Below are 8,824 nucleotides of genomic sequence, written 5' to 3'. Positions count from 1 at the left end.
TTGTATAAAACCAAACCACGAATCTTTAGTCTCATTATATAATGTCGTTCATAATTGAGACTTTCATTTCACTAGGATGACCATAGGTAACATGACTTTAATCCTGAGTGAGTTGTGAACTCATGCCTATAAGGGCGGTCCTTTGGTTGCATGGGTGAAAGTGGCTAGATCGCCGATTCAACAAGCCTACTATTTTGAGGATTCTTCTAATTGAGGAGCTGGGAACTTAGCTACACAAGATGGAATTAACTCCTTCCCCGAAGCAAGGGTAAGTAGATAAATTGTTCCCTTAAAGGCTGATTCCGGGTCTTGAACAATGTGGCGCCATACCTTCTCTTGGCCCAATAGGGGTTTAGTCATAGTGGGACTATGATCGATTGTGCATTAGAGAGATCAGTGGTACTTAAGAAGTTAGATGTAACTGCAGGGAAAACATGGTAATTTGGCCCAACTATACTTACGAGCGATTTGTGAAGGGTCATCGTACTGTTGATTGGTTATATCCAATAGATAAAGAAATATACTTATAGTGCAAATGGTGCAGTTATTGGTCTTCAGTGGAGTGCCCGCCAGTTAAAGGATGGTGGATAATGCTATTAAAGAGTTTAAACAGTTATTCACGTACCGTTAGAGCTTCAAGCTACAGGTCCATAAGGTCCCCTTGGTAGCTTAATGGATTTAAGTTGAGAAGTTTTTGGGTTAATTTGAAATGTCCAGATTAATAAGAGTGAATTTGAATATATATGATATAATTCAGTTAATTCAATTATATATGATATAATTGATATAATGTATTTGATACATTATTGTTTGATTGAAGGAACTAATATTTGAATATGATTCAAATATATTTTCTATGAATAAGATTCATAGTTATTGAGTTTAATATAAATATGATTTATATTAAATGTCATAAAATAGAGAAAAATGAATATGGTTTATATATTGTATATGATGTAATATTAAAACTATAGGTTATAAATATAATATTATAAGTTAGTTATCATATTTATTTATGATTTATTAATTATTTGATAATTAACTCTTTTTTCTCCATAACCACCCTTAGTGTGGAGTTATTCGGTTGTGTGGTAAAATGGGATAAATGAAAATTGGTTTTAAATTATTCTGGGTGATCGGAATTCACTATCGAAGTAAGCGATCGAGTAACTACACATTGAGAGCCTATGCGACAGACTCGTTTCATTAAACGATCAACAGACTTAGCTATATGATAGCTTGCTTCCTTGATCGTCTTCCTCCTCCAAACTCCAAACTCCCCTTCTAACCAAAATTAGCCAGAGCCCACCATTCCTGGATTCTCACACCGAGAATACCAAAGTCACTAAGTGGTAATGTTCCTATTTGGTTCGAGGATCGAGTTGCTGCTTACTACTATTCGAGGGAGTTCGTGACTTGTTCCACGTTTGTGAACGAGTACGATTGAGAAATTATCTTGAAGAATAATTCTTTAAATGTGTAATCTCTAAACTTTGTTTTTATTTCAAAAGCATGTTGTAATTTAAGTTTTATGCATAATATGTTCATGTATGACTGTAAATGTATGCGTTCAATTGAAATGGGATGGACGATCCGCTTCCGCTCAAAGGTTCTCTGTAAATAGAGTTCCTTCAACTCCTACCCTTTTAAAGGCCAATAGATAGGTTGTTCCCTTAAGTACTGATTCTTGGTCTTGAACAAAGGGGCTCTGCCCTCTCTATGGCTGAGAGGGACTCGATTTATTGGTAGAACCATAAACCAATTGTTCATTAGAGGATTAGTGGAGACTTAAGGAGCAGTATGTACTACAGGAGTAAAACGGTATTTCTAACCTAGTTGTAAATACAAACAACCTGTGAAGGATCGACTTATTGATTATGGTTAAATCAAGTGGACAAAAATATATCTACAGTGAGAAGAGTGCAACTACTGAGCTATAATGAAGTGTCTCGGTAGTTAACGAATATTGATTAATTCGGTTTAAAGAGTTTAACCAATTATTCTCAAATTGTCGGAGTTCATGATTTGTAGGTCCATTAGGTCACTCTACTAGCTCGTGAAAGGATAAAAACCTTAGAATAGTGTGTTGAGAGAATTTGAAATGTTCAAATTCGGTTTAGGGTTTGGATTATTATATTCAATATTATTAATGTTTAATTAACATAATTTTGGAGAGATGAAAATATTTAAATATTAGATATATGAATAAGGATTCATGTTTGGATTAGGTGTTTTATTACTTTAATATTTGATATTAAATTAAATAATTAAATTTGTTTAATCAATTATTTATTTAAAATAACATATTTTAAATAAATTTGAATTTGAAAATTCAAATTTAGAAATTAGGTTTTTTTTATAATTTAATTTGATTTTGAAAATTAAAATTAAATTAAAAGAATTTTTTAATTTAAAATTGGAAAATTGGGGTTTTCCCATTTTTCCCATTTTTCCCATTTCTTCTCCACCTAACCCACTTAATTAGTGGATGTTTAAGTGTCAAACTCTCATTCTCTTAAGATTTGCATGTTTGAATTGAATAAATACATGTTTTTTGAAGTAATTAGAAAAAATTGAAGAGGAAAAATTCTGTTTTTTTTTTCTACTTTTCAACTCTTATAATCCTCCCTGACCTCTTTCAATTTGGATCCCACAATCCAATCCAAGGCCTAAGAATAGTAGATAAGATCCTTGTGGTGGTCAATAACAAGTTGTTGAAGGGAATTCACGGGTAGATTGCATCAATTGGAGGATCATCAAAGGTCGTATTCTACAAACCTCTGATATTTTCTTGAACATGCTTACTAATTCACTAAACCTATTTTAATTAGAGTGTTTAAGATCCAAACCTATTCCGCATGTTGAATGTCAACTCCATCACATAACTCGAAAGGTGTTTCAAAAACACTTTTGGAGAGAACACTGTTCAAGACATGAATTGCAGTATCTACTGCATACCCCCAAAACGAGTTAGGCAATTGAGCATAGCTCATCATATAACAAACCATATCTAATAAGGTTATATTTCTCCTTTCTGATATACCGTTCTGTTGAGGTGTACCAGTTACTAAGAGTTGTGATTGAATTCCATGTTCTATCATTTAGTCCTGAAATGCTAAATCCATGTACTCTTCAGGAGTTACTATTTCGAGGTCAAGTCCTATACAAACTCATTGCATAGAATACCCCTACTCGCATGTCAACTACACGAATGCGTTAGATTATTGCGTTTGTATCGAATACAACATGGGTCGTATCCATAGTGTTACCAAGAGGATAGGTACCCAGTCTTATCCCTATACTATAAATCCTTTAGGCTGTATCTTGAATATTGATCTCTGTATATCTCCAATAAGGCAGCCTTGGATGTTAGTTTATTAGATTTATGGTCATTAAGACAAAAACATACAAACAACACAAACAATAACATTTATTGAATTAACACATATAACTCTTTATTAATGACGATCAATTAATAGCATTTACTATCTACGGGTTTTAGGGAATAAAACCCAACAAACTCCCATTTGAACTAAAACTCTAGTCAATGAGTTGTACACGATATCAGAATCTAAAAAGTGGGATTATTGGAAATAAATACAATAAACTGGGGCATCTATATACCTATTACACATTTCCCACTTGCCCTAGATTATACATGTACATATCTCGTAGATCTAGACTATCTAGATGGCCCCCAAACACTGCTGAGAAAGAGCCTTCGTAAATTGATCAGTAATGACTACTACCCCACTGTTGTCATAATATAAAGTGACGGGCTCCATATTTGGAACCACTTCCAAGTCGCTTGGGAACTTCCTGAACCAAATTTCTTCCTTTGCTGGTTTACAAGCAGCTACATACTCAGCTTCTATAGTGGAATCTGCAATACATCCTTGCTTTAATGCTAAACCATACTACACCTCTCCCGTTTAGGGCAAACACTGATCCTGACGTAGATTTTCTAAAATCCTTGTCAGTTTGAAATCAGAGTCGGTGTATCCATTAAGGATCAAATCCTTTGCTCTATACACCAACTTATAGTCCCTCGTTCTTCTAAAATACTTGAGGATGTTCTTAACTGCAGTCCAATGGTCTAACCCTGGATTGGACTAGTACATGCTGACTATTAATGTCAGTAAGGTACCATACATCATTTCCAATGAGTAGGATATTGTCCACATAAAGTACTAGAAAAATTGTTTTATCGTTGATGATTTTTTTGTAGATACAAGGTTTATCAACATTTTGATTAAAACCAAAAGATTTGATCGTTGTATCAAATCTAATGTTCCAAGATCTGGATTCCTGTTTCAACCCATAAATAGATCGATTCATCTTGCGAACTTTTTGCTCCTAAGCTTGGGTTATGTACCTCTCAGACTGAGACATAAAGATATTCTTTTCAAGATTGTCATTCAGAAAAAAGCAATCTTGACATCTATTTTTTATATCTCATAGTCATAATATATGGCTATGGACAAGAGAATTCTTATAGACTTGAGCATAGCAACAGGGGGAAAAGTTTCCTCATAGTCAACCCCTTCCCTCTGGGTATAACCCTTTGCTATAAGTCTAAATTTGAAGGTCTATACCTTTCTAGCTATATCTCTCTTTCTTTTATAGATCTATTTGCACCCTATGGGTTTTACCCTTTCAGGTGGATTGATTCATTATTTTATGAAGTGGAATTATGGATGAAATGCGATGATGAAAATACGTTGAGCACTCAAGTTTTCTCAGTGAAATCCAAGTGTAAACCCCACTGAGTTTCTTAGTAAGTTCAGGGTCGAACCCAGGGACTTAGGAAAACAATATGCGGTAGTAATTTCTCAGAAGACTTTGCGGTAACCAAATAAATCAAGTAGTTGTTGTGAATGTTGTTTGTGGTAATAAAAATAAACAAATGCGGCGGAGTTTCGAAAAGAGTTGATAAAACGAAAGATGCGATGAGTATGCGGTGAACAGGTTGAGAAGGGTTTTGGCTAACACTTCCTAGGATGCGTTCATGCTATGCGATCATGCAACACACATACAATAGTAAACCATCTCTCGATGTGAATGCTACGGCTTCTAATGCTAGAACGCATGCGATATATGTAATAAGTCTATAGGACCTACACATAAGCCTCTATTCTTATTTTGCACATAAATAAGGCGACCACATAATATCATACCTATCTCTAGGGTACATGCGATGTAGGTTGACAAACAGAGTTTATCTCTAAGTCTCTATCTCTTGTTTAAGCAGTTCTAATCTTGCTCTCTCGAGTCTAGATTCTAACCTAGCTCTCTCAAGTCTTAGGTTCTTTCTTTAGACTCTCTCTCGAGTAGCTCTAAAGGGATGTTGGGCACAGCATAAAATAAGATGTAGAATAAGAACTTCCTAGGTCATGTTAGCTTAGTTCTTCTCACCCATTCGATTAGTTTAGCTATTCATGCATGCTAAGAAAGCGAACAGATGTAGAATAAGAACTTCCTTTGTATAAATATAAAGTTGAAGTACAAAATAACAATGCAAGAAGAGAATAAAGAGTCTGGTAGCAATCTCTTGCTTCCCAGGCTTTTACACTGTCTTTTCTACTCGTATTCAAAAGATAATGTCGCTCTCGCGAGAGTCGGCCCGCTCTCTACTTTCTACGCCTCAGAGTTCTTTCTTGAGTTGCCTTGAGCGATCTTTTGGTGTCTCAGTTCTTCTCTTGCTCTGCCTTCAAATAAAAAAAAAATTATGGACAAGGCTAAACTATGAAGAAAATTATCTAAGTATCTAAACTGTTGAACTAGCTGAACGCCTTTTCTGAAGGATGCCTTCGGTATTTATAAAGCTTTGGGGTGAAAGGTGGCTTCTCTCTTATGATTTCACAAATGAGATGGCTTTAGTTCTCTGACTGATGCGTCGAATATTTGTTACCGAAAAGTTGAATGTACTTGTTATCGTTAGCGGCTTGTCAACTTAATTCGGATTCGACCGTCATTAGCTTTATTTCCCATCGTGATTAATTATGTCTTTCACCCAGATATGTCCACCAAGTTGCGCCGGCTCTATGCGGCAATCCTTCTTGAGCAGATGTTTGCGAGCAAAAATCACCGCAAAGCCTTGCGGTAATGCTGCGCTCGACCGTTGATTTCTTGTGATCGCGCTTCTCGCCTTGCGTCAACGCATATTCTGCATAAAAACACAAAAGTTGACTGTTTCTATGCGATAAACGCATGCGATTGCAATGTTATGAACTTAATACTCTTTGGACGCAATCTAACATATTTTATCAATGCAAGCCAACATTGTTTTAAAACTTAGCACTGTAATAACGTGCATTTCTGCCCGTTATCATGGATCTACAAGCTTCCATACTGAATTAGAGTACATAGACTTCATTTCAAGGTTTGTGGATTTGACCCATTGGTCCTTGTCTACGTCATTAATTACCTGTTTATAAAATAATGGATCATCAACACATCATCTAGCATGAAAACCTGTGTTTCAGTTAAACCCAAGTAGTAGTTAGGTTATATCACAACCTTCTCACTGTGTCGAGGCACTCTCAGCGATTGAGAAAAACGAAACTAACCTGAAGTGTTGGCTTCTTCATTAACTTTTGATAAAGGACCAGCTGCGTTAACAATCCTTGTTGATTCTTCAGTAGTTTCAATTAATACTTTTTTGCTTCGTGGTTTATGATCTATCATGTGGTCTTCCTAAAAAATGTAGCGTTTTTCGATACAAACACTTCATTTTATTGATGATCATAGAACAGACTACCTCTCGTTTCCTTAGGGTAACCAACAAATTGACATGATCTTGAATGATGTTCCAACTTCTTAGGATTTATAACTAACACATGTGCAGGACAACCTAGATTATGAAGTAACGTAAACTCGGTTTACGCCCTCTCCATAATTCAAAAGGTGTTTCGAAAACACTCTTCGACGGAACGTTGTTGAAGATGTGAATTGCAATCTCTACTGCATACCCCCAAAACGAGTTAGACAATGGAGCATAGCTCATCATGGAACGAACTATATCTAATAAGATTATATTTCTCATTTCTGATACACCATTCTATTGAGGTGTACCAGGTATTGAAAGTTAGGATTGAATTTCATGTTTTATCATATAGTCTTGGAATTCTAAATCCATGTACACTCTACCTCAATCAGATCGAAGTGTTTTAATTGCTTTACCTAATTATAATGAAAAGAGAAAAATCGAGGTACCTTTATGACCTATCTTTAGCGAGGAAATCGATAGAAGCTCATGCTAATAACGTGTTGAGAATTTGAAAATCACATTAACACACATTGATAACACAGATATGGAGAAAATATAATATAATATAAATATATAAATATATAAAATAAGTAACAAAAAGTAAATAAAATAACTAAGAATGGATTTCTCCACTTTCTCCAATCTTTTTTTATTTATCACCAATATGTGTGTGTTCTAAAACCCACAAAATGCCACTAGTTATAGGTAACTTGGCAAGTAGGAAATGGATTACATAGACACTTGAATATCATAATATTTATGATAATAATATATTTTAAGTTGTGTTCTTTCAATAGTGTCAAGATGGCCGAGTTGGTCTAAGGCGCCAGTTTCAGGTACTGGTCCGAAAGGGCATGGGTTCGAATCCCATTCTTGACAATTCTTTTTTATTAAACGAAATTTCAATCTGTAGAAAAATCAATAATTTATATTATTTTACAAAAACAAATTATAATTAATTTGAGGCATCTCGTGGAGATTCGAATATATTTAAAGAAAAAATGAATTTGACATAATTATAGAATTATAAAAGGAAATTTTTAAAAATAAAAATGAAGGAAAGTTATTTATCCAAAATAACAAAATTTAATTTTATTTGGTAGAGGTTGTAATATTTTTTAATTTTTCTTATTTCTATAAATAATTTGACATTTTTTTATCCATGAAAAATTTTTAATAAAAAATCATTATCCCATTTTAAAAAAACAATATTATTATATTTATTATTATGATATAGGTATATTTTGAGTAGTACATATTGCTTAATTTTTATTTAAACAATTAAAAGAAAATTAAGGCTTTTTTAAAAAAAAATCCAATAATTTGTGATTAATAATTCATATTGGTAATTTTGGACTAAAAAAATTATTATCCCGTTTAATACTATTATTTTAAAAAAATAAAATTAATGTTTAGGGCGGAAAAAACAAATAATCTGTTCGTAGTAATTTGGTACAAAAAAATTATAAAAATGCCGTTAATTCACAGGCTTTTATTGGGCCTTTGCACACGACGGCTCATCAGAAAAGCCCATTTAAAGGCCCGATTGACGTGGCCCAACTCATCTATGTGAGATTACGTTGATTCTTATAGCATTTTATTGTTAATAAAAGTAACATACGTCATGTTATTATTATAAATTATAAGTAAAATTTTGAACTTCCTACCTCAGAAAAAAGAGAGAATTTAATCGTTGATGTACTTAGTAGTCATATATGATTATAATTATCATCATTATTTACGATCTTTGATAAATAAAAGAATACTACATCGAAATTTTAAAGAAGAAAAAACCAAATGAAAAGTGACTAGGAAAGCCTCGAAGTTTCTATAAAAAAATCGAAACGTCGAAGTGATCTAACATTTTTTTTGTCAAATTATTGGTTTAGTCTTTAAAATTTTAGGTTAGTGTCTAATACATCATCTGATCTTAGAAAAACAAAATATCTAATATGTTAATGTACTTTCAATTTTATATTTGATAAATTTTTTATGTTTCAATTTTGTATCTAATTGACCCTCGACTTATTCATCAAAATTATTAGATCTGAACAT

General features: G+C 33.4%; 1 non-coding gene across 1 annotated transcript; it reads left to right on the top strand.

Annotated features, from left to right (window-relative positions):
* Positions 1 to 7,567: 7,567 nt before the first annotated feature.
* Positions 7,568 to 7,648, top strand: TRNAL-CAG (transfer RNA leucine (anticodon CAG)). Its single transcript has one exon. It is a non-coding gene; the product is annotated as a tRNA-Leu (tRNA).
* The last annotated feature ends 1,176 nt before the right edge of the window (positions 7,649 to 8,824 follow it).

The sequence above is a fragment of the Benincasa hispida genome, chromosome 11, assembly GCF_027475165.1.
Source record: "Benincasa hispida cultivar pf3 chromosome 11, pf3_genome.v1.1, whole genome shotgun sequence".
Classification (NCBI taxonomy): domain Eukaryota; kingdom Viridiplantae; phylum Streptophyta; class Magnoliopsida; order Cucurbitales; family Cucurbitaceae; genus Benincasa; species Benincasa hispida.
This window is presented reverse-complemented; position numbering and strand designations above follow the sequence as displayed.